Raw genomic sequence first — 27,263 nt, forward strand, 5'->3', positions numbered from 1 at the left:
CTTGACCACGTGGGTCAAATTCAGATGAACACTTACGTGGTCACAGTAAGACGGTTGTTATAATCCTTGAGACGTAACTCAAAAAATTGTCTTTGCAATGTTAGCATCTGTGGAAGCTTTCAGAGGGCTGTGTTCACCTGCAGAACACATGGTCTCACCAGGTGTATGTAGCTTGAGTTCAGCAGATGGATGAATGCGTTCAGGTTTTCTTCTTGCGTTTCAGCCTAGAATGTGAGCAAAGTTCATTAAGTCAATCTGGACCTTTGTGACTTGTTCAGTCGATGTGTTATTCCTTCATAGAGAAACTTCTGCTTCTCTGGCACCTTCCCCATGATGATAATCTGACCCTTATTGACCAATCCTGTCTCCTCCAGCGGTGCGGTTGTCTGGGCAGACCTTGATGGATGAAGGCGTTCTCCTTGGTTCCACACTGCTTCGTGTGAGATACCTGAAAATCGTCTTAAATGTCCACTTCACGATTGAGCACTTATGAACTTAAAAACGTGAGGAAATGCATACGAACACAGCCTCACGGGCCGATCTCAAATATAGAAAAGGCCCTGAGCTCTCGCTGCGTTTCATTATATACCCAGACCTCATTTCAAATCTAAACATCATTCACAGTGGAATTTTACCTGTAAGTCACCATTTGCTAGCAGTGGAAAATTAGCATTCAGTCAAATGGTCAGAAGTTGTAAACTCACAGACACACCCTCCAGTGTGGAAGATATTTCATAGAGAAACTTCTGCTTCTCTGACACCTTCCCCATGATGATAATCTGACCCTTATTGACCAATCCTGTCACCTCCAGCGGCGCGGTTATTATGTAATAACAATAATAATATTATATCGAAAATTATGAAAAAAAAAAAAAATATATATATATATATATATATATATATATATATATAAATTGTAGTGGCAATTTTAAGTCATTGATCCCAAACAGGTATCATAAGAGAAAGAACCTATTCAATGTATAAAAGTATATGTGTGTACGTGCTTGTGCGTGACGTTTCAGGAACATATGGGACAGGACCTCTGACCTTAGGGACGGTCAGTTTGGCAAGTTTATTTCAGTACCAGTTTGTGTCTTTTAGTAGAAACTGAACAGCAGTAAGGACCTTATCTGGGTGGGTGAAAGGTACAACGGTGAGGAGGAACCTTGAAAACAGTATAAAGGCTGTATCATATCATCCTGTTGTGTGTCACTCTCTTGCACAGCGTAACTTCTGTGTACTAGAATGAACCTATTCTTGCAAGAATAAATACTTTTCTTTTTTATTAATTTCACTATATATATATATATTTATAATCACTGTGTTCAGGAATCTTCTAATGCAAGTCACCTATGCAGATCTAAGTGACTTGGGACATGCTTAGTCATTCAATAATGTAGATAGTTCATTCCTTGCAACAGTTGTGAGTGAGTGTGAGTTTGTGTGTGTGTGTGGGAGAGAGAGAGGGATATAGAGAGAGTGTGTGTGTGAGTGTGTGTTCTGGCTATGTCACAGTCGATGACAGGAATTTTGTATGTGTGTGTGTTTACTGGCTAAGTCACAGTCGAATAAAGGGCTAAATTGTAAATTTTGTAATCGATTGAAGCGCTCACACTTCAGATCTATCCGTTTTTTTACGATCTTTCTGTTATTAGTGGTATGTTGTGAAATCAGGGGCCCTCCGATTTACCAACCACCCTAACAACAATCAGAAAATTTTTATATTTTGAAGATTGAATAGCAGGTCTGTCTCTGCTTATAATTTGCATCATCGATTTGTGACTGTGGCCATTCATATGTATATTACAGTGTTTTTGTGTGAGTGTTGTGAATAGCGTATGCTATGTTCCGTATCTGTATCTCTGTTAGACTGTCATCATTGGATCAGCTTTACCATCATATGATCAGCTTTACCATATGTGTGTGAAGCTATCCGGATCTGTTAGTGTGAAGATGTACAATAGGTCTTTAGTGAGGTGACACTTTCGGACTCTATGTCATCTTTATCTTCTTATGATGTGTAGCGTTCAGCCTGGATAGACTTGATCTATTCCAGGTGATGATGATGTGAGGGTGTAGTGATGGAGGAGTGTGTTCAGTGTTCGTGTCTAGGAGATGGGTGGAATCTAATCTATAATAATTGTGTTGTAAATTTAGTTCCAGTTCTATACTGGGAGGCCATGCTTATATAGTAATGTGGTATTGTGAGGTGTTAATGGCCTCTTGAAGTGTCTCCTGAGTCTCAGGTTATGTTCTAACAATCCCGCTGTCCTGGCTCTGATGCAGGTTGGGTCCGGCCCATCCTGGCATCCGTCCTTCAAGGAATTGCAGTAATACACCTGATACAGAAACAAATGCAGAGAGAATCACAGTTAATTCTGATGTTTTCAACAGTTTCAAATTCAGACATGTGGAATTCTTTTCCTTTCTCCATTATCATGTCCATTGCAATTTTAATTCCAGTTGTCACATGAAACCGGGTTTCATTGATCAGGTCTGAACTATTGCTGTTGTTTCAGTAGAGTGTGTGACACCTAAAAGCTGCTTCTGCAGTAGAGCCTTCAAAGTCTGCTGTGTCATGGGCATTAGAGGTCCCAGTTCTGCTGGGGAAATTTTCTGGATTAACCAGAGTTTTTCTCACTCATATTTTTATGAGATCAAATGGGTCGATGCCCATGGCTTTATTTCAAAGTTGCTCTCTTTACAGTCAGATCTGTGGGCAGAAATTAGTTCACCTGTTTCGGTGTTGCCTGCTTAGCATTTGCTTTTTTGTGGTGTGATTCACACGTGTGCAGATCTCTTGTGACATGCAAAAGGCTGTGATACTTCTGTTCACACCCTCCTTTTAAATTTACTTCTCTGATCACATTCAATTTTAGTTGGTGCGTCCCACTTAAGGATGATTTGGTTTGCTATTACCTGTGCCACACTTCTGGTTGTGTTTTTGTAAAGGCAAAAAATAAAAGCACATCCCCTCCCCTTTTGGTACTGGGTAGCAGGCCAATGAAATCGAATTGTAAGGATTAAATGTCACACTTCTCCAATGAATGCCCTGTTTGGCGATTACAATATAATGTATATTATAATTTGAGTTATAATACAATTATATTATATTAAAAGGAATATAAATTAAATTATATTGTTTCTGGTCTCTAAAGAGTCTCTGGAACAACTTAGTTGTCGAAGTGTCAAAGCTGTACTGGTCCGTGCATTGTATGTACAACAACGGTCAGGCTGATAGCCAATGAGGAATTGTGTTGTTGTTAACACCCAATGAACCGCAAGCACATGCTAAACACATGGTCAAATCTCTGCTCATTCTCATGTCAATACATTTAAATATGAAAACGTTTCTTGGCTCAGGGCTGATTAGAAGCACATTCGCTGTTTCTGATGTAGATTTCAAATGCCTGTTCGTTTAATTTAGTCTTTTTAAAGACTACATAAAGGCAACGTGGCCATTTTAACGTTTGATTATTCTATTTACTCTATTTTATATTTTCCCGTTTTTAGATTAGGAAACTATGTCGCTTAGAGCAGTGGTTCTCAAAGTGGGGTCCGCGGACCCCTGGGGGTCCGTGAACGATAGCCAGGGGGTCCGCGAAATAATTTATAACAGCCTACTGTTTTTCCATGACTATAAGTCATGTTTTCTTTATCATCTGAAAACTTGCTATTTATTCCAAAGTGACTTATCGGCCTAATGCATTTAATGTCAAATAATAAAAAAGTATGCTTTTAAAGGTTTCTATAGATAGATAATCTATCTATATTTCTTATGCCTGTGCGTCAAGTATTCGCTGTGTTTTGGTCGTTTTTTGGGCACGCGCGCCAGAAGGAGACAGAGACGGCAGAACCGGCATCCTGTTGTTTTTTTTATTTTTAAAAGGCATGACATTTTGTAGTCATTTTTAATGTACACACAAATAAAAAATTGACATTTTGCCGTTTTGAATGATGTACTCTTATCTGTATGACCATAAATAAGAGTATTCCTTTGTTTCCACTGCATAGGAAACAATCCAAGTGTTCGCGCCGGCGTCTCGCGTGCGCGCACAATAGGCTATGTCAATTCTAGCACTGCTAATTTTACATCAAAACCTATTCATTATCAAAATAAAATACTCACCGAACTTATAAAAAGTTCTGCTTAATTTAATTTGTCTGTTGTGCACTATGAAGGCAGTGACGGTCAATCATTATACCGTCGACTTGCTGTTGTTCCAATCTCATTTCTCCACATGTGAAGATGCTGATACGTGCAGGTCTGGACCTCTGTAATTTTTTTAATGTGTAGCCTATTATATAATGAAAGTTTTGAAATAATTGCCTAATATAAACTCTAATTTGGCGCTGCAAGGATATTAAACATCGCGATGATAAACTGACCTTCTCATCTGAGCGGTTTCAGCAGACTACCAGCGCTCGTCAATGTCAAAATGCGCATTTCCGCATGACGCTTCAGTTATTCGGTCATAAAGTGTGAGATAAGATGTAGGCTAAACAAGATCTAGACACGTGTGAAATTAATGTGGGAAAAAATAAATACTCTGAACCCCAAGTGAATTTACACAAACTGAGAAAGTCAAAAAGCATTACTTTGTTCCCCGCTCTCCCAGCTACAGGTCAAGAGAAGCATACTGTGTCCAGGATGAAATTAACATTATTTTTTTTTAGCTAATTACAGTGGATATAAGCTCAATTTAACAACACAAGCACCTATTAAACATAATTTGCCATTATTACTGTACTATAGGCCTACTATTTGTGTACTGGACCCCCTAGCAAGATCACTTTTGGCACCTCAGTACACTATTTAGAAAACCCTGCATACGACCCTGGGTGAAGTCTATTTGTGTCAAAACATTTCATTAAGCGCTCCCACATTAACTTTGGGCTCAGTCACTGTTATAAATATGAGGGGGTCCTTGGAAATATTTTTCCCCCGTAAGGGGTCCCTGGCTCCAAAATGTTTGAGAACCCCTGGCTTAGAGGTCCTCACGTTTTCTGTCTTAACGTTGGTCTCACGATCACAATCTGATCCGTTTCATCACAGAACAGAGGTAATTGGCTATATACCTGAGATTTGCCGTATTCACACATACACAATCAAAGATACTTTCATAGCCCCCATGGAATTGCATCTGTCTGAATTTAATTTAGTCACTTTACCTCAGTAGAGGTTTTGGCCACCATTAAAGATGCTAGTCGACCAACTTCACTTCTCTTATAATGGCTTTGGAATGGCCAAGCCCGTGGTGTCCCACGTCACACTTATCTGAAATAACGCTAAACCAAAATAGACAAAGCAGACGCACCCGAATCTAGGTCGGTCAAACAGGATTTCGCTCTTCTAGACGGAAATAACTCGTCTTTGCAAACCAAGTACACTTGAACATGTGTAGAATATTGGTTGTCACCAATCAGATCCAAAAATTGCGGTAACATACGAATCCGTTTCTAATTGGGAAAATAATTGTAGAGCAATTCAGAATTAATTCAAACGTAACCCTTTATAAATGTAGGCGAAAACAGCTCCCATAGAATGGAGAGGTAAAGTATGCGTTCTCTAAAGCTTTGAATATGAAAGGGTTTTTGTTTCAGGATTAATGAGATGCGCGTTTGTTGTTTCTCTTTTGTAGATTTCAAATGCATTGTGAAAACACATTGTAGCCGCATGGCAATCCTATGCTCCTGTATAAGGAGGCAAACAAATTTCTCATAGACACGTTTAGACAGTATACACAAGATACATGGCCTAGAATGCATGGTATCTACAGCCTTAACCTAAGTGCTATATCCAACACTTACAGTTAAGCAATCATGTGTTTCAAAGAATAAACTTAACTAGCCTATGTGCACATATAGTAGCACAAACAACCATAAAGTGTGTTCTATGAGCACAATGTGTTAAGTACAATTACAAATCTAAATATAGCTGCAAGCAGCAACACGGGGCCAAGCCCTTCAAGGCACCGCAAGCAGAACAAGTACAGCAAGTACTGCAAACATAGCAAGTACAGCACGTACAGCAAGTACAGCAAGTACTGCAAACACACCAAGTACAGCAAGTACAATAAGCACAGCAAATACAGCACGTACAGCAAGTACTGCAAACACAGCAAGTACAGCAAGTACTGCAAGTACTGCAAACACACCAAGTACAGCAAGTACTGCAAGCACAGCAAGTACTGCAAGCACAGCAAGTACAGCAAGCACAGCAAGTACAGCAAGTACTGCAAGTACTGCAAACAAAGCAAGTACCGCCCGTACAGCAAGTACTGCAAGTACAGCAAGTACTGCAAGTACAGCAAATACAGCAAGTACAGCAAGTACTGCAAACACAGCAAGTACAGCAAGTTATGCAAGTACAGCAAGTACTGCAAATACTGCAAACACAGCAAGTACTGCAAACACAGCAAGTACCGCCCGTACAGCAAGTACAGCAAATACAGCAAGTACAGCAAGTACTGCAAACACAGCAAGTACAGTAAGTACTGCAAGTACTGCAAACACAGCAAGTACAGCAAGTACTGCAAGCACAGCAAGTACAGCAAGTACAGCAAGCACAGCAAGTACAGCAAGTACTGCAAGTACTGCAAGTACTGCAAACACAGCAAGTACAGCAAGTACTGCAAACACAGCAAGTACTGCAAACACAGCAAGTACAACAAGTACAGCAAGTACTGCAAGTACAGCAAGTACTGCAAGTACTGCAAGCACAGCAAGTACTGCAAGTACAGCAAGTACTGCAAGCACAGCAAGTACTGAAAGTACAGCAAGTACTGCAAGCACAGACTGACATCACATCAATTACAGCAGAACAGCAAGAACTGTAAGCCCAGCAGGGTAGCAAGCATTTAAGCACCAACAGCAGTGCAGAGCCAGAACAGCAAAAAGAGCAGAAATAGAATGTACATTAAGAACAGATAGGTTCAGAAGTACTTATGGATGAAATGAAAACAAGCCGCTTTAGCGCAATGCAGAGCAAAAGACTAGAACAATATAGGAATAATCACAATTTTTATACTCATCCAACACAGGGTTCGAACCCACAATCTGAATGGCTTGGATTTAGTAACACATGGTTTAGCAGGCTGTGCCACTCAGAGGACGTACAGTCACAAACTGCAGAGGAGAGCCTTCAGTATAAGAATGAGCACACAAAAGCAGGTTAACCAGATTAGCATGCTAAGCTAGTTTAATGCTAATTTAGCTTATGGCGTGGTACATCCAATCCTGGCAAAATAGATATCCTCGGATTCGACATGACGCAAGGAATCGATAGACACCAATTTTATGATATTGTGACAAACTGTTCACAAGTTACAGCCTCTGAACGAATTATGGGTCAACCTTGTTAAATTTGTGACATCATAACTTTTGTTTTTCCAGTATAGCAAAAAGATCGGGAACAGTACTTCTATGCGGCTCGGTCTGAAGATCATTTGAGCAAATTTTGGACAATTTTGGACAAAGTTTGAAGGAGGAGTAGCGAAAAAACTGTTTTACATTCGGTCCAATATGGTGGCCAGTCACATTGTTGAAAAATAACATATGAGATATCGTTGAAATCGGCATAAGCCAATTGACATAAAGAAATCAAATTTCAAGCAATGTTAGCAATAGTTATAAGCATTTTTTCAAAAAACAATAATATCTCTGGAACACTAGGTGGCGCTGTGATCAAACTTCTCAGGTACCTTCGGGCCATGCTAATGATGATGATCCATACCAAATTTGGTGAAGAAATTTCAAATAGTTTAAAAGATATTGCAAATTATGACAAATTTCAAAATGGTGAACACGTGGTACATCCCATCATGGCAAAATCGATATCCACGGATTTGGCATGATGCAAGGAATCCATAGATACCACAGTTATGATTTTCTGACAAACTGTTCACAAGTGTATTGGCCAAAATAGCAATTCTTCATATTTCATGACCCGTAGGTGCCGCTATTCCCAACTTTGGCATGAAACCTCAGAACATGCTTCCGATGAGGTGTACCAATTTTCGTTTCAATTGTTCAAACTTTGGCCGAGATACAGCCTCTTAGCCAATTTTGGGTGGACCTCGTTAAGTTTGCGACACCATAACTTTTGAACAAAGATGAATAAAAAAAATCGGGAACAGTACTTTTATGCGGCTCAGTCCGAAGATCATTTGAGCACATGGTTGGAGAAAATGGGACAAAATTTGAAGGAGGAGTAGCGAAAAAACTGAATACTGTACATTTCAAAATGGCGACTACTGTAATGGGCGGGGTCTTAATGTAAGGTATTGGTTGTAATCAGCATGATGAGTGGAATCAGGTGTACCAAGTTTCATGTCTCTAGATCAAAGGGTTCAAAAGTTATAACCATTTAAATGTTCAAATTTTGAACTGGTGGCGCTACAGAGTTGGTCCTAGAGGGTCAAAATTTGGTCCAATTACTATTCATGACGATCACTACAAGTGTGCCAAATTTCATCATATTCCTACTTACGGTTCATAGGGCTGCCATAGACTTCCACCGGGAATAATAATAATAATAATAAAACTAACAGATACAATAGGTGGCTCAGCCCCTTCGGGGCTTGGCCCCTAATTAAAGCTCCAAGCAGCCTTACGGGGCCAAGCCTTCAATGGTTCCATGGGTTCAAAAAGTACTTAAAAATACTTTGCTTTCAAAACTTTAAAAGAAACTTTAATAACCAAAGTATTCTTAACCCCTTACCAGTCGCCCCCCTTTTTGGCAATCGAGTGCAAAATGACATACCCATAATAAAATGGTTGTTGCTAAGGAGTCCTTCTGACTATACACAAAACCAAGGTATCATTTAAAAGCTAACACTTGACAGTTTACTGTGAAAAACTCAGAATTGCTCTAGCAATTACTAATAGAGAGATAAAGCAGCTCAAAAACAATGCACAATTTTTTTGAATGTAAAATTCGGGATCATTATTAACTTCTTACCTCACAGAAGAAATGAGTTCATCCAGCTGCTGAGGTTCAGTAGTTAAAAAGAGAATGAACTCAAAATAAAGACTTTGCATATAAATGAAACACACCTTATATTTAATAGGAAGAAAGAATAGTACAATGCTTTTCAGTATGATAAAGGAATTGAAATGACACAACTTTATAAAGTTGTAAGACAAAGGACTTGAACCCACACTCTCTGGGTCATATGCCTGTCACTCATCTCACTGAGCCCCTGGGAAGACATGTGTTTCCATAGAAGTAGAAGTTCCATAGTTCAAATGAGAATCAACTCAAAATGAAGATTTAGTATTTAAATGGACAGCATGTTATGTTTAATGAGTTTAGTTGATATTATTGTGATTCACTGTTAGGTGGTTGTCCTGCACCTTTAATAAATAAAGTTAGTCAAAGATGCAGTGTATAGATTAATAAAATATTATATTACAACATATTTTCATTTTTACAATTATTACTTAAGTTCTGTATTGATTACGAAGTTTTGTCATCATCTAAAGGTTCTAAATGGTTGAGATTTAGTGTATTTAACTGATTTTGTACTGATGTTCATCATCTCTATTTATTAAGATTAACAGGTTCTTGTAGGAATCTTACAATTCTGGACTTTTGATACTACTTAGGATATTGAACTGCACTAAAGGAGAGAATGTTTTGTTTTTGCATGTGGGCCTCTGGAACAGGTTTCCTGATAATGTTCACTATTCTGACAAACATTCCTAGTTTAATTGTAGATTAAAGACATCTCTTTAAACAAGAATTCACGCAATGCATTTTATAATTTTGTAATTTTGTTATATTAGATCTAATACATATTTTTATGTTCTATTTTCAGTTTCTAAATTGTCATGGGCATATTAGATATTATGTCATCTCAAATTTGGATCCAGCTTCGTATGAGGATTTCAGATGATGCTAACTTCTGTGAAGAGATGATGCCAACTCTGTTTTAAAGTTGACATGAAATCAAAATTGACCCTATTAACTTTGTTAGCACATATAACTTGTCTTGTGGTGAACAATTAATCTGTGGAAGTTAATACTCAGAAAAAAATACAAGTACTCCACAGCGACTCCTGGGGTCACGGTTTCACAAATGGAAATTTTGCATAGTGTGCCAACACTATTAACTAAAGCTTAAAACAATTATTGAACCTGGTCTTTAAACTGTAGAAGTTTGTCAGTTTATAAATCCATTAACACCATATACCTAGCCTCCCTTTGTTCTACTAATGGTCACAATTGTGACCTGACGAATAATCAAGTTTTTTGAATGGACTTTGATATATTTTTTTGACGTAATTGATAAAGATTGTTTAATATCCTTATAAATTCATACATGTTATCTCAGGGCAAAGAAATTGGAATTACATGGGTTAGCTGCCATATGCAACTTTAACCTATATTTTTGCTATAAGTACATTACTTTGACAGTCACCTTTGATAATGTCTTGTACAATTATGTTTTTTTAATGCTGCCTAGAAACAATATTGTGAGGTGATAAAAATGTGAATTAAAAATAAGTTATTTTTAGTTTAAATACCTTTGAGCACATTGGATAAAGTAAGCAAATTAGAGTAGGCCTTTTAAGAAGTGATTTTAAAGCACTATTGTTGCATATTTAAATCTATATAGAAAAGAATACTAACCGTTTCTTTAGTTATTCACTTTGACACTTATGGTTACACTACTTGCTTTTCCCAGTATGGTTTGTGAAACTAAACTTAGTGCCTAGTTAAGAATGGCTAGAAGAATGCACGCAACTTTCCAAATGTAAGATAAGCCCATGCAATAAAGGTCACATTCCAAGAATTGACACATTTGCTTTAATAAAATTGAAGAAAAAAAAAAAACGACATGAAACATTTAACAAAGCTTTGCCATAAAAAAAATAATCAGTAGCATTTCAGAACATAATGGACAAAATTAACCTAATTTCAATACCTTTAGAAAACATAACTTAAAATCAATATTTCCAATTCATTTAAAAAAAAAAAAAAGCCACTACCACCATTTCAATGGAATTACAATCCTGAAAAAAGGTAACATTGCCCATGAAAAAAAAGTACATATTTCAGTGGCATTGCACAACCTAAAAATTCAACGAATCCTTGTCATAGATACACACATACATATATATATATATATATATATATACACACACACACACACACACACAACCATCTTAGTTGTGCATTTCATTACGAAGTCATTTTTGTATTATTTTTACAGCACTCTTCTTAGTCAAAGGTTTTTTAGTTGGTGTAATAGGAGACGTTGTTGGCTCAGATGGTCTTTTAACTGGAGACTTGGGTTCTGGAGTGCTTTGTGTCTCTGTGACACAGAGGACAGGGTTGATTTCATCGATATTAACTTCAAATAAATCCTCATCACTCGGATGAGCGGATGAAGCATTTTCAATATTGGTGACTTCCAAACAGTTATTATATGTTAAAGTCAGTTCATCTGAGAATAGAAAGAGTTCTTCTATATCTTGTGAATCACAAGTTGACAGGTCAAGTTCTGGTGCTATGAATTTTGACAAAGTTGAGTTCGAAACCGTAAGAGAAGTTACTGACTACGTTGATTTATCTCAATTATTCCATTGCATTTTGTTATATAGCTTTTTGTGTTCCGTAGAATTTTGCAAGTTGGGCAACGGTGAAATTGCTGTTTGATGTTGAATTCTTCTTGTGATTTGTGGCATTTTGGACATTGTTTTTTAATGTTTATTTGCACCCCTATTGGCTTTTGTCTCACGACTGTATTAGGTAGAGGGGGTTCTTTACTGATTTTAGGGCCTTGACCAGGTGGGAAAACTTGGTCCTGTGCAATAGGTTCCATGGTTGTTTTCAGGGTTGTTGTGAGGCTCTTAAGCCTGTTGTACAGTCTAGTTTTAAGATTGGTAAAGGTGTAGGAGTTACCTAGTTGCAGTTTTGAAACTTGGTTTTCCCAAAGAGTAAGTTGAATTTCTCCAGATGGATTTTGCAAGGAACATTCTTGGATCTCACTGTCTGTACCCCAGGCCTTTACAGTTGTTGAGTTGTTTAGCTTGCATACTGTTGCAGATATTTTAGTGATCTGAAAATTAAAAGAAAATAGTACATGTACAATCAAAAATATATGTAACAGGGTGACTGAATCCACTTAGGACGATATCATTCACCTGTGCTTAATTTGTTACCACCCCCGCCCCTTGTCCTATATGTGAGATGTGTGGTGGCCACTTTGTATGCGTCTTGGTATCGCCCACTTGATGTCATCTGTGGCTGCCACAGGTATGTGATTGTATGGGGAAACTCGCGCTTTCTCGCTTTGTGCTGGCGGTTTATATGAATTTTTCTTGCTGTCAGGTTGCGACGGTAGGCTGTTTTTCCCGCTGCTGTGTGTTTGCTGCCCACTTCTCTCAGGTATGTGTAGCCTCTTTGTTCAATGGGAAGAAATTGGCTGCGTTTGACAACCTGTGATTTAATATCTGCAGTGGCAACGATAGAATGTCATCTATATGTACCTGAGTGAGAAGCTGTATTATAGTATGGTGTGCGACTCCGAAGCAGTTTGTGAGCAGTATCTCCCCGTGGTAGGTAAGATTATGGTTTTGGGTATTGATAACTTGCTGTTGTCGTCTAACATTATCTTTCTGCTCGGCAGGCTCCCTGCATAACTGTCTCTTGGGCTAATCATGGGAACCGTGCATCACTGATGACTTATGATCGCGTATATTTACGACTGCGTAGCTGTTTTGCCTCGATCTAAATGATGGAAACCCTTTTTATTGTAATTCTCTCGCATGTCGTTTGAGACGATTGTACATTCGGTTGACGTTGTGGAAGGCCTGTCTCTACTGGTCGCCGCCGATTGGAACTAATGGGTGCGTTTAAGCAGTTTTCCAAGCTTTGTGTAAACTGGCTGTCGCCATGAATCCCATTGATCCATAAGCGTGGATGTTTGATTATTTGTTTTCTTTTTTTTCTCTTTGTTTATTGTGGTTTATTTTCTATTGTAATTATTATCAACTGAAGTGCGTTTAATTGTTTATATGATTAATCTACTTTTATGTGGTATTGTGAGGGTCATTATCCGGTCAAGTGAGTTAAAGCCTTAAAATATCTGACCTTGGATAATAGTGACTTGTGTATGTTATTCATTTTCTTTTCTTGTTGCAGGAGCTGGGGGGGGGGGGGGGGGTTGGTGTTCTGGAGGGCGAAGGTGAAGCTGCCGGACTGTATGGTGTGCTCACATTGAGTGTTGTGTGTTTTCTGGCATTTAACCTTCACGTGTGCTGTGGGTATTTGTAGTGGACTATTGTGGGGGGTTCCTCTTCCAATTTGGCAGCTGACCCATACCTCCAGACACCCCCGCTCTTGGTTTAATTTATTTCTCACAATTGAATGTGTGTGTTTACGTGTATGTGGTGCTGATTAATGGTGTTTCTCATTATAGTGCTTGTGACAAGTTTTAAACTGAGTTTCTAACTACTTAATATTTTGCTGACAAACAAAAATAAATTTTCCTATTCTATAAGACTCATGTCTTTTCACCCATCCACGCAAAACGAACCTGTGTGCCCTTCGGGCTATTTCCCTGGTTTTCCGGGGTGGCGTAGTCGATCGTATCATATTGTCATTTCCGTTAGAAGTGTGGTAAAATCCTTGTTAGTTCTTTTGAGACTGTCTCTCGTACCCGCAACGCTACAATCTGGCGTAGTTGGCAGGATAATATAAGATTTTGGTCCCTCTTTTTTTTTTGTGTGGGTTGGGTGAAAACTTGAGTGTATATTTAGAGGGGAAAAAAAGAGAAATTGTATCGTGTTTGTCTGTATTGAGTTTTTTTTTTTTGAGGCAAAACAGCGAAATAAAAAATTGCATCAGGAACGTATTGCCGAATTGCCCGGCCCAAGTGTAGCAATTAGTGCTCCAGTAATGCCTCTAGGGGCACCGGTACCCTCGGGTACGGGTGCCACCCAGCCGGAAAGATTTGTTTTCGTACCTCGTGATCGAAGGTGCCCAAAGTTTAACGGCCATATTGGCATTAGCATTGAGGAGTGGATTGAGGAAGTACAAGCGTGTATGCAGTTGCGTCACCTCTCTGCGACTGATAGGGCATTTTTTTTTTTTTGACCATTTGGAGGGGGAGGCACAGGAAGAGTTCCGGCATCGTCCTGCGGTTGATAAAGGGGATCCAGATAGAATTATTTCTGCGTTGCGGGAGGTATTCGGTTGCTCTCAGTCATATGTGGCCTTAAGGAGGCCTTTTTCTCGCGAATGCAGCGGGAAGGGGAGACTTTGTTGGAGTTTTCCCTCGCTCTAATGAGCCTCCTGGAGGGTGTTAAGCAACAGTCCCCATATGTGATGCCAAATTCTGAGAACCTTTTACGCGACCAATTTGTTGAACATGTAGTGGATAGTTCTCTGCGTCGTGAGCTTAAACAGCTAGTTCGCCGCCAACCTACTTCCAGTTTGCTAGAGGTTCATAGAGAAGCAATAAGATGGGAGCGGGAGGGAATGCCGGGTGGGGTACGTGGGCGAAGTCAGCCGTTCCAGTAGTTCCTTTGATCCAATATGGTGTGCAGGGGGGGCCGTCGTCGAATACTGCTAGTTTAAGGCCAAACTCTGAATTAAGTGAGTTGAGGGAAATCTTGAAGTCTCAACAGGTACAGCTAGATCAGCTCACTAAGGGTTTGGCAGTATTACAGGGCCCTGCTCCTGCTGCTCGGAGTCAATCTCCACATTCGTCTGGTTATCCGTCGTATCCACGGAATAAAGTTTCTCATTCTAATCCAATAATATGTAGAAGATGTCAGCAGCTGGGTCATTTTGCTAGGGAGTGTGATGGGGAACGTATCCCTTCTCGTTCCAAATCTCCCTTCACGGCTCCTCGTGCAGGGGGGAGTGGGCAGCCTCATCTTCAGCGGCCGTCGGAAAACTAGTTCCCACCGGGCTGCAGAGCCTCAGCTCGGTTGGGGAAAAGAATGGCTTAGACGTTTGTCAGAATATTAGTCCGGTGCCTCGTTTGATGTCGTCATGCCCGCATCTGGTTGTTTTGATTGGTGGGGTTCAGATGCCTTGTCTGTTAGATACTGGCTCTATGGTGTCTACCATTACTGAGAGTTGTTTTTCACAGCATTTTGAGCCATGGGGTCAAGATCGCCTTCGTTCGTGCCAGTGGTTGCAGTTGCGGGCTGCCAACGGCCTGGACATCCCTTATATTGGGTATGTAGAATTGGATGTTGAACTATGTGGCCGGTTAGTGCCAAACTGTGGGGTGCTTGTTGTCAAGGACCCCCCTGGCAGCTTGTGTTCTAAAGTACCAGGTATTGTGGGAATGAATATTCTCAGTCGTTGTTACCGGGAGCTTTTTGGCCAGCATGGTCCTGCCCTTTTTGAACTACCATCCTTATTGCAGGCCCCCGATTTTGTAACTCAGGCATTTCAGCATTGTCATAAGGTGGGTGCCCGTTCGGATGTCGATCGGGTAGGTCAGGTTAGAATATGAGGCCGTCGGGCATGGCGTATTCCAGGAGGTACGTTAAAATTAGTACAGGCAACTTGTTCTGAGCAATTCTCACAGGAGACAGTGTTATTCGAGCCTGTAGAGTCGGGCCTACCAGCTGGATTGTTAGCATCATCATCGTTGGTACGGGTAAACCGTGGGACTGTTTCCGTACCAGTGGTAAATGTAGGGACGACGGACGTAATGTTGTATCCTCGGGCCCTCCTGGGCTCTCTCACAAGCATTTATGTGGTGATTTTGCCCAGGGGGGTTACGGAGGTTAATTGTGTCCTTGCTGCTTTTGGCCCCCATGGCGTTCAGGTTGCGCCCACTGTGGAGGAACAGATTAGGTCTATTGACCTGTCTGTGTTGTCGTCGCAAGATCAGGATCATGTTAGGACTTTATTACTGGAGTACCAGTGTGTGTTCTCTGCTCATGAGGGGGACTTGTGGTGTACTAGTTTACTGTCACATGACATTCCTTTGTTGGGACTTGTGGTGTACTAGTTTACTGTCACATGACATTCCTTTGTTGGATGACACCCCTGTCCGGCAGCGTTACCGCCGGATACCACCCTCAGAGTATGAGGTAGTGAAGGCCCATATTGATGCACTGTTAGAGTCACAGGTTATAAGGGAAAGTTGCAGTCCTTATGCATCCCCGATAGTCTTGGTTAAAAAGAAGGACGGTAGTCTACGCATGTGCGTGGACTACCGTCAACTGAATTCCAAGACTAGGAAGGATGCTTTTCCCCTTCCGAGAATCGAGGAGTCCTTGGACGCCTTGACCGGTGCCCGCTGGTTTTTCACTATGGATTTAGCCAGCGGGTACAATCAGGTTCCTGTTAGTGAAAGGGATAAATCTAAGACTGCATTTTGTTCGCCATTCGGGCTGTTCGAGTGGAACCGGATGCCCTTTGGGCTTTGTAACGCTCCCGGTACATTCCAACGCCTTATGCAACGATTGTTCGGTGACCAACAGTGCCAGTCACTATTACTGTAGCTAGATGACATTGTCATCTTTTCATCTTCAGTGGTGCAGCACCTGGAGCACCTGGAAGGTGTACTGAGTAGGCTGAAGTGTGAGGGCCTTAAAGCAACGTTAGAGAAGTGTTCATTTTTTCGCCCGGAGGTAGTATACCTTGGTCACGTAATATCGGCTGATGGCGATTCATCTGACCCAAGAAAGATTGAGGCGGTGCATAAGTGGCCAAAGCCCAACAGCGTTTCCGAGCTCCGCTCTTTCTTGGGCTTTGCCAGTTACTACCGCCGCTTTGTGGAGGGGTTTGCCAAGTTGGCAGCCCCTCTGCATAGGTTGGTAGCGGAGCTTGGACGTGTTGGGCCCAGGAAACGAGCGGAGCAGAATTTTGCTGACGCTTGGACAGTACAGTGCCAAAACAGCTTTGATGCGTTAAAAGCAATGTTTGTTAAGGCCCCGGTGCTTGCCTACGCAGATTTCTCCCTACCGTTCATTCTGGATGTAGATGCCAGCCTGAGTGGTTTGGGGGCGGTCCTTTCACAGGAACAAGAGGGGAAGGTGAGGCCTATTACATACGCAAGTCGTGGTCTTAGGACCCCTGAGCGTAATATGCTAAACTATAGTTCAATGAAACTTGAATTTTTAGCACTCAAGTGGGCCATGACCGAAAAATTCAGAGAGTATTTATTGGGTAATAAGTGTGTAGTTTTCACAGATAATAACCCCCTTAGCCACCTTATGACAGCAAAACTTGGCGCCACGGAGCAGCGATGGGCGGCACAGCTGGCATGCTTTGATTTTGAGCTCAAATATCGCCCAGGCAGGGTCAACAAAAACGCTGATGCCTTATCAAGATGCCAGCCATTAGTTTCAGGGGTGTTGGACAACATTCTGCTGGGGGTGGTCATTCCGGCCTCCATCCAGCATGCTGAGAACTCAAGGTCCTTGGCTAGCCAAGCCACTGTGGTTGCGTTGCCGGGGCATTCCCCTGCTGACTTGCGTGCTCTACAAGAGGCAGACCCAGTTATTAGGGAAGTCTTATTCTTTTTCAGAGAGGGTGAGTTCCCTGGGCCTTATGAGCGTCGACAGCTCTCTAGGGATGCATCGACTCTACTTCGTCAGTGGGATCGGTTGATGGAATCACAAGGGGTATTATACCGTCGCATTCTTCGCTCGGATGGTGGCGAAGAGATCTTTCAATTGGTGTTGCCTTCTGTTTTGCATGTGGAGGTCTTAACTGGGTTACACCAAGAGCATGGGCACCAGGGTATCGAACGCACCACAGAGCTGGTAGGTCAGCGCTGTTGTTGGCCAGGCATGTCAGCCATGGTGGCGAAATGGTGTCAGGAGTGCGAGAGGTGCCAGGCAGCTAAGGATCTACAGCCAGGTGCCCGTAGTTTTATGGGTCACATGTTGGCTTCTCGACCAAACGAAATTGTGGCCATCGATTTTACCCAGCTCGGAGCATCCTGTTCAGGGTTTGAAAACATCTTAGTAATGACAGATGTCTTTACAAAGTATACTATTGCAGTTCCTACTCGTGACCAGCGGGCTGAGACGGTAGCGCAGGTATTGGTTACCGAGTGGTACTATCGTTTGGGGGTGCCTGGGAGAATTCATTCGGACCAGGGCCGTAGCTTCGAATCATTCCTGATCCAGCAACTTTGTAAATTGTACGGGGTTGAGAAATCTCGTACTACTCCTTACCATCCTTCTGGTAATGGGCAGTGCGAGCGATTCAATAGAACATTGCACAACCTATTGCGCACCTTACCGGTTTCACGTAAGAGGGACTGGGCGTCTAGTCTCCCTCAGGTGCTCTTCTCTTACAACACCACCCCGCATCAAGCCACTGGGGAGTCTCCTTACTTTTTGATGTTTGGCCAGGAGCCACGTCTCCCAATTGATTTTTTGCTTGGTAGAGTTTGAGAGCCGGTGGCTGGTGACGTGCACGAATGGGTGGTGGAGCATCAGACAAGATTGAAAGTGGCGTTTGCGGGAGCACGAGAACGACTGAGACAGATGGCTGATCGACGCAAAACGCAGTTCGTTCGACATGTTCGAGATCCACCACTGGATGAGGGCCAGTTGGTTTACCTCCGCGATTATGGAATTAGATAATCCATAAAATCCAAGACCTGTGGAGTCCGGTGGTGTATAAGGTGGTAGAGGCTCCTAGATCTGGGGGTGCAGTGTATAGCATTGCACCAATACATGAGGAGGGTAAAGTAAAAAGAGTTCATCGGTCGCTACTAAAGGCTAGGATCCAAAGGGGCCCTACCCCTGTTGTGCCCGATGGGCCAGTGGTGGAGCTTGAACAGGAGCCAGAGGAGGAGGTGGAGGAGGCAGATTTGTGGGTAGTAATACCTGAAGGCCCCCAACTTGTATCGGACCCGGTCGGTTCCGCTCCTCCGGTACTCGAGCCTAGAGTGGTAAGAGAGCAAAATCAACCCTGTGGCCCAGAGGTTGGCACATTGTTGTCATCAGTTACTTCAGTTATGGAGTCGCCTCCTGTTCCTGAGGTTGCCCCAGGGAGATCAAGGAGGGCCACAGCTGGCCAACATACTAATATTCATCGTTTACCTAGGGCTGTGGGGGAACGAGCGACTGGTGCTGTAATCCCGGGGCTGGTGTCCAATGCAATATCGGCCTTTTTTTTAGACCTTGGGACTAACTGGGGAAGCAAGTTTATCGTCGGGGCGACGATCTGTAATTGGGGGGTAGACTGTAGCAGGGTGACTGAATCCACTTAGGAGGATATCATTCACCTGTGCTTAATTTATTACCATCCCCGCCCCTTGTCCTATATATGAGATGTGTGGTGGCCACTTTGTATGCGTCTTGGTATCGCCCACTTGACGTCATCTGTGGCTGCCACAGGTATGTGATTGTATGGGGAAACTCGCGCTTTCTCGCTTTGTGCTGGCGGTTTATATGAATTTTTCTTGCTGTGAGGTTGCGACGGTAGGCTGTTTTTCCCGCTGCTGTGTGTTTGCTGCCCACTTCTCTCAAGTATGTGTAGCCTCTTTGTTCAATGGGAAGAAATTGGCTGCGTTTGACAACCTGTGATTTAATATCTGCAGTGGCAACGATAGAATGTCATCCATATGTACCTGAGTGAGAAGCTGTATTATAGTATGGTGTGCGACTCCGAAGCAGTTTGTGAGCAGTATCTCCCCGTGGTAGGTAAGATTATGGTTTTGAGTATTGATAACTTGCTTTAAGTTGTCTAACATTATCTTTCTGCTCGGCAGGCTCCCTGCATAACTGTCTCTTGGGCTAATCATGGGAACCGTGCATCACTGATGACTTATGATGCCGTATAATTACGACTGCGTCACTGTTTTGCCTCGATCTAAATGATGGAAACCCTTTTTATTGTAATTCTCTCGCATGTTGTTTGAGACGATTGTACATTCGGTTGACTTTGTGGAAGGCCTGTCTCTACTGGTCGCCACCGAATGGAACTAACGGGTGCGTTTAAGCAGTTTTCCAAGCTTTGTGTAAACTGGCTGTCGCCATGAATCCCATTGATCCATAAGCGTGGATGTTTGATTATTTGTTTTCTTTTTTTCTCTTTGTTTATTGTGGTTTATTTTCTATTGTAATTATTATCAACTGAAGTGCGTTTAATTGTTTATATGATTAATCTACTTTTATGTGGTATTGTGAGGGTCATTATCCGGTCAAGTGAGTTAAAGCCTTAAAATATCTGACCTTGGATCATAGTGACTTGTGTATGTTATTCATTTTCTTTTCTTGTTGCAGGAGCTGGGGGGGGGGTTCTGGAGGGCAAAGGTGAAGCTGCCGGACTGTATGGTGTGCTCACATTGAGTGTTGTGTGTTTTCTGGCATTTAACCTTCACGTGTGCAGTGGGTATTTGTAGTGGACTATTGTGGGGGGTCCCTCTTCAATTTGGCAGCTGACCCATACCTCCAGACACCCCCGCTCTTGGTTTAATTTGTTTCTCTCAATTGAATGTGTGTGTGTACGTGTATGTGGTGCTGATTCACGAGTTCACACTTACATCAATTAAACAGAGTAAAGATTATGCGTATTTGGCGTGCTGTCCGGGGGGAGGGCTCCGAGCTCGGAATTTTGCCCGAACCCAGAGTACTCCCCCCCCATTGTTGTAAGAGTATTAGGACTATAAGTGAGGAGATGGGGTGGTGGAGGGATGCTGTTAAACTGTCAATGAACGGAGGTTAGTTTGCTGTATATATACACAGCGATTAACTCATTGATTAAGCACCACTCTTGTCTAATTAGGTTTGATTATCTGAATGTGCTCCACGTGTGTTTAATTAGGTTTAATTATCTGAACGTGCTCCTCCCGAACTTTGTTAATAAAACATCATTTCACGAGTTCACACTTACATAAATTAAACAGAGTAAAGATTATGCGTATTTGGCGTGCTGTCCGGGGGGAGGGCTCCGAGCTCGGAATTTTGCCCGAACCCAGAGTACTCCCCCAAAAGGCAAAAAGAGCAAAGGACAGCCGCCAGACTAAAGACCCCCCAAAACACAGAGAATTTGGCGGGCTGGCATTTTGAGAATAAGCCTGGTTGCTTGACCAGGAGGGCCTGCTGGCTCACGAACGGGGAGCAGTCGTAATTTGGAACAGTTGGGAAGGCTCGCACAGTTTCTCGACGGGAGCAGCTCACAGCGTCAGACAGGTGAGCTCTACCGGCCGATGAACAGCGTGATTTATGCCGCCTGACCAGGAGGGCCCATGTTGCTTCTGGCGGAAGCAGCTCACTGCGCTAGGCGGACGGGCCCTATTGGCTGACGAATGAGGAGCAGCAAGATTTGGGAATGACGGGTGATCTCTGCCGACCGATGGGCGGGGAGCAGCGAGATCTAAGATGGCCGACCGATAGGGCCCATGTAGATTCCGACGGGAGCAGCTCACAGCGTCGGACTGGTGGGCTCTACCGGCCGACGGCGGAGTGACAAATTTTGGAAGCCCGGCCGGGAGATTTCTTGCTGTGTCTGCTGGGAAATCAATACCTGCTGGATGGGAAAGAGGAAACATAGATGAATGATACGTCTGCTGGGAGACCAAAGCTTGCTGGACGGAGAAGGAAAAACAGATGCATGCTATGTCTGCTAGGAGACCAATGCTCGCTGGACAGAGGAAGAGGAAACCTAGATGCATGCCACGTTCGCTGGGAGACCAATGCTCGCTGGACAGAGAAAGAGGAAACATAGATGCATGCGACGTCCGCTGGGAGACCAATGCTCGCTGGACAGAGAAAGAGGAAACATAGATGCATGCAACGTCCGCTGGGAGACCAATGCTCGCTGGACAGAGAAAGAGAAAACATAGATGCATGCGACGTCCGCTGGGAGACCAATGCTCGCTGGACAGAGAAAGAGGAAACATAGATGCATGCGACGTCCGCTGGGAGACCAATGCTCGCTGGACAGAGAAAGAGGAAACATAGATGCATGCTAAGTCCGCTGGGAGACCAATGCTCGCTGGACAGAGAAAGAGGAAACATAGATGCATGCAACGTCCGCTGGGAGACCAATGCTCGCTGGACAGAGAAAGAGGAAACATAGATGCATGCGACGTCCGCTGGGAGACCAATGCTCGCTGGACAGAGAAAGAGGAAACATAGATGCATGCAACGTCCGCTGGGAGACCAATGCTCGCTGGACAGAGAAAGAGGAAACATAGATGCATGCAACGTCCGCTGGGAGACCAATGCTCGCTGGACAGAGAAAGAGGAAACATAGATGCATGCGACGTCCGCTGGGAGACCAATGCTCGCTGGACGGAGAAAGAGGAAACAGATGCATGCAACGTCCGCTGGGAGACCAATGCTCGCTGGACAGAGAAAGAGGCATCACGTAGGGGTTTTAACAGGAATATTAATTCTGAATAGTGAGGTACTGGAGAGGAGACATCACTGCTGCGGCAGTGGAGAAAATAGCCAGAGAAACAGAGCTCATGCGGGAGCAGAGGAGATATCACTGCTGCGGCAGTGGAGAAAATAGCCAGAGAAACAGAGCTCCTGCGGGAGCAGAGGAGACATCACTGCTGCGGCAGTGGAGAAAATAGCCAGGGAAACGGAGCTCCTGCGGGAGCAGAGGAGACATCACTGCTGCGGCAGTGGAGAAAATAGCCAGAGAAACAGAGCTCCTGCGGGATCAGAGGAGACATCACTGCTGCGGAAGTGGAGAAAATAGCCAGGGAAACGGAGCTCCTGCGGGATCAGAGGAGACATCACTGCTGCGGCAGTGGAGAAAATAGCCAGGGAAACGGAGCTCCTGCGGGAGCAGAGGAGACATCACTGCTGCGGCAGTGGAGAAATTAGCGAGAGAGACAGAGCTCCTGCGGGAGCAGAGACATCACTGCTGCGGCAGTGGAGAAAATAGCCAGGGAAACGGAGCTCCTGCGGGAGCAGAGGAGACATCACTGCTGCGGCAGTGGAGAAAATAGCCAGAGAAACAGAGCTCCTGTGGGAACAGATGAGACGTCACTACTGTGGCAGTGGAGAAACTTACCTGGAGAAAAAAGAGCTCCTGCGGGAGCAGAGACATCACTGCTGCGGCAGTGGAGAAAATAGCCAGAGAAACAGAGCTCCTGCGGGAGCAGAGGAGACATCACTGCTGCGGCAGTGGAGAAAATAGCCAGAGAAACAGAGCTCCTGTGGGAACAGATGAGACGTCACTACTGTGGCAGTGGAGAAACTTACCTGGAGAAAAAAGAGCTCCTGCGGGAGCAGAGGAGACATCACTGCTGCGGCAGTGGAGAAAATAGCCAGAGAAACAGAGCTCCTGCGGGAGCAGAGGAGACATCACTGCTGCGGCAGTGGAGAAAATAGCCAGAGAAACAGAGCTCCTGCGGGAGCAGAGGAGACATCACTGCAGCGGCAGTGGAGAAAATAGCCAGAGAAACAGAGCTCCTGCGGGAGCAGAGGAGACATCACTGCTGCGGCAGTGGAGAAAATAGCCAGAGAAACAGAGCTCCTGCGGGAGCAGAGGAGACATCACTGCAGCGGCAGTGGAGAAAATAGCCAGAGAAACAGAGCTCCTGCGGGAGCAGAGGAGACATCACTGCTGCGGCAGTGGAGAAAATAGCCAGAGAAACAGAGCTCCTGCGGGAGCAGAGGAGACATCACTGCTGCGGCAGTGGAGAAAATAGCCAGAGAAACAGAGCTCCCGCGGGAGCAGAGGAGACATCACTGAAGCGGCAGTGGAGAAAATAGCCAGAGAAACAGATCAGATTATTTTATTTAATGCCATGTCGGCATTCAGAGCTATTTTCATGGCAAAATTCAATCACAAAAATACAAATATCATATAAATACAATAAAAACAAAGCAAATATAAACAAGTCATATTATATAATATATATATATTTAAATTAACATGATAAAAAATCCAAAACCTTTTCAGGCATAATCTCATTAAATATGTCCTTCAATGAAGAAACTTCATAAAAGAGCATTCTGCTTGCATGAAGGGCAGAACAATCTAATAAAACATGTTTGACAGATAAGGGAATTTTACAAAACATACACAAAGTTGGGTCTTCAACTTTAAGCAAAAAGCATGGGTCAAACTTGTGTCCAGAGAAACAGAACTCCTGCGGGAGCAGAAAACTTACCTGGAGAAATGAGCTCCTGCGGGAGCAGAGAAGACATCACTGCTGCGGCAGTGGAGAAATTTACCTGGACAAATTGAGTTCCTCTGATGTGAGGCTGAGCAAAGGGAGGAGTAGGTTGGGGCCTGGTGGGCCGATGCTCGTCTTCTTGCGCGTTAATCAAAAACGCGAAGAGGTGGTGAGAGATTAAATCCTTGCAGGATTATGCGCATCTGAAGTTTAAGTGGCCGAGCAAAGATAGCAGTTCGCGTTTTAGAACAGTGGGAAGGTGGACGAGATCAAAAATATCCTATCGATTTTTTCTTGTGCAGTGAGGCCTGGAAAACAACTGTATCCAAGTTAATGCCCAGAATTCAAATGGACGAGGCTGAACCCATGGTTTTAACCTGTGCAATTGGAATCCCGAGCTCAGCAGAAACTGTGCGGGGCTGAGAGATCGATTATTAAACGTACAAAAATGTTCTTATTTTCTCCGTTTATTTTGATCATTTCTATGGGTCATATTCCCTGCCGATTTGTTCGTTCGTTCGCTACTTCAAAAAAAAAAAAAAAAAAAAATGCATTTATGCTATAACTTTAAGTTTCTAAGCAATTTTTGTAAATAAATTGCAGGACAGTTAACGAAAGGTTCTTAATGATTCGGTGTGCAATCTGCACGTAATGTGCGACCTATTGTTTACGTGTGAGTTTACCAAAAGGAAGCATCGCGTTAATGAACGGCAAATCATTTGTACGGAAACTATTTAAAACGCGTGTTCCCCCGATCAAAATTAGTATCCAGATAGCATAACTTGCTCGTGATTCAACAACTTGCTCGTGATTCAACAACTGAAGTGATACGAAGTTCAATTAGGGACAGAAAACGAAAAGGTTTTGAGCCAAGCACTCACAGAGTTGACCCGGCAGATGTTGAGTGTGGACTGACCGGGACTGAATCTGCAGCGCGGCTTACTTAGGGCCTGCTGCGGCGGCCTGACGCTGGAGGAAGACCCGTTCCTTCGAATTAAGAGGGCGGCATTGCCTTATGACCATTTCTCTATGGAAGGAATTATTGAATGGGACAGTTTAAAGAAATACGCGGAAGTAGATTGCTGATGTTTCGCCCGCGGTGGCGAGGACCCATTTGTTTGGCCTGACGCCCACGAGATAATACCAGAGGATTGTGGCAAAGATTCCTAATCCTGAAGGACGAAAGATTCTTCATCAAACGGGAAGCGCTCGATTCGGACATGTTAGGAAGGTACTGCGGGGCCAAATGCTGTTAAACTGTCAATGAACGGAGGTTAGTTTGCTGTATATATACACAGCGATTAACTCATTGATTAAGCACCACTCTTGTCTAATTAGGTTTGATTATCTGAATGTGCTCCACGTGTGTTTAATTAGGTTTAATTATCTGAACGTGCTCCTCCCGAACTTTGTTAATAAAACATCATTTAATGGTGTTTCTCATTATAGTGCTTGTGACAAGTTTTAAACTGAGTTTCTAACTATATAATATTTTGCTGACAAACAAAAATAAACTTTCCTATTCTATACGACTCATGTCTTTTCACCCATCCACGCAAAACGAACCTGTGTGCCCTTCGGGCTATTTCCCTGTTTTTCCGGGGTGGCGTAGTCGATCGTATCATATTGTCATTTCCGTTAGAAGTGTGGTAAAATCCTTGTTAGTTCTTTTGAGACTGTCTCTCGTACCCGAAACGCTACATATACATCAATAAACATGATTACAAGGGAAATGTATACAACTGCTGTTGTGGTCATAAGAAGAAATAGCCAAACTTTTCCACACATTAACCAATTTGAAACGCATTAATCATGTTTGTAAACTATCTAGCAAAGATAACTGAGAAGCAGAGTAATCTTTGCCTGTGCATCTGAAAAATCTTTCACATTTTAGCATTTTTTTAGAATGTCAGGCTACTTTAAAATGTTTTTCTCCCCATAAAAACAATTTTTCACAATCTACAGAGGGTTAATATGTGATTGTACTACTCTCCAGAGCATTACAACAAGTAAACAACCCTGTATTTACACAGTGAGAAGGTTAAAAAAAAACAGCTTACCAATTGTCGTGATTCCAGAGTTTTTGCTTCTTCTACAGTGAGTTTTTCTGTCTCTTTTGGTGGTTTGTGGGGAAATGTAGATGTTGTGACTTCCACAGCAGTACTCCGATCACACTGAATGAAATATTCAGAATTATTGAGGCCTAAAGAATGAAAAAAGTGAGAATTGATATGGGCTTGTTTGTACAATGAATTTGAAAGGAATAAGACTACTGAAAGTTTATCAGATAGAAAACAGGATTAAATAGCTAGACTACCACTTACTTGGCTTTTTTGTTATGTTTGACAGTTTAACCGCTGCCCGGTTTAATGCTAATGTTGTCCAAGTTTGATGTTTTTCGTGCGCAAAGATGACAGCTTGGTGATATTCACTGCGACCTGTTTGCAAAGTTGCATTAAAAAACTCTGAGTTTGTTCTAGACAGTTGCACTCTGGAAAATGCATGAATGTAAACATAAATGCAGTTGTCAGATTCACTGGTCTCTTGTCTATGTAAATATTTGTTAATTTTTGCTGTTGTATGAAAAAAGATGTTTGCAAGTGGTGTGATTTATAGTAGATTAGGCCTACTAGAACAGAAATTTACAATGCTTGGTATGCAATTAACAAACGATTCAATTAGGCAATTAGGGTGATTGCAGGAATTAGTAATACATTCATCAAATTGCTGAGTTAATCATTTTAGAATTGGGAAGCTTAGTTTAGTGGAGACAAGAAATGGATCTGATAGTCTGCTGGAAATAATTGAAAGGTAAATTTACTTGTATAATGCCTGCTAGGGATGGAGAAATGAAGCCTCTTGAATTTAATTAAGCTTTACTCTGATGAGCAGCAATAAACCTGGAGTGCAGCTCTGTGTATAATGATGGTGTATTGTTTGATGTGTAATGACATTTTATTGCTTATTTGAGAATAAATAGTTGTATACATTATGTAAATTGATTTACGTTAGCTTTTAGTCTTTTTGGTAATAGACCTAAACTAATTTACATAGTCTGTTGATCCAAATAATTTACTATTACAATAGTAACTATTTGTAATTTAACATTCATGTAGTAACTAATTAACTTCTATTTACAATTACAATTTATTTTTTAAAACAATTCTTAATGTTAGATAA

The 27,263-nt window shown here is 42.6% G+C and overlaps 2 long non-coding RNA genes across 2 annotated transcripts; one reads left to right on the forward strand and one right to left on the reverse strand.

Moving 5' to 3' along the window:
* Positions 1–12,006: 12,006 nt before the first annotated feature.
* Positions 12,007–26,640, reverse strand: LOC143714830 (uncharacterized). Its single transcript, XR_013195617.1, has 3 exons — positions 26,408–26,640; positions 26,144–26,286; positions 12,007–12,068 (listed from the first exon to the last, which is right to left on the reverse strand). It is a non-coding gene; the product is annotated as an uncharacterized LOC143714830 (long non-coding RNA).
* LOC143714828 (uncharacterized) lies at positions 12,246–12,566 on the forward strand. Its single transcript, XR_013195616.1, has 3 exons — positions 12,246–12,265; positions 12,341–12,397; positions 12,469–12,566. It is a non-coding gene; the product is annotated as an uncharacterized LOC143714828 (long non-coding RNA).
* Positions 26,641–27,263: the final 623 nt, after the last annotated feature.

This window comes from Siphateles boraxobius, unplaced genomic scaffold, assembly GCF_051911475.1.
Source record: "Siphateles boraxobius isolate OS27281-9 unplaced genomic scaffold, OSU_SipBor_1 56, whole genome shotgun sequence".
Classification (NCBI taxonomy): domain Eukaryota; kingdom Metazoa; phylum Chordata; class Actinopteri; order Cypriniformes; family Leuciscidae; genus Siphateles; species Siphateles boraxobius.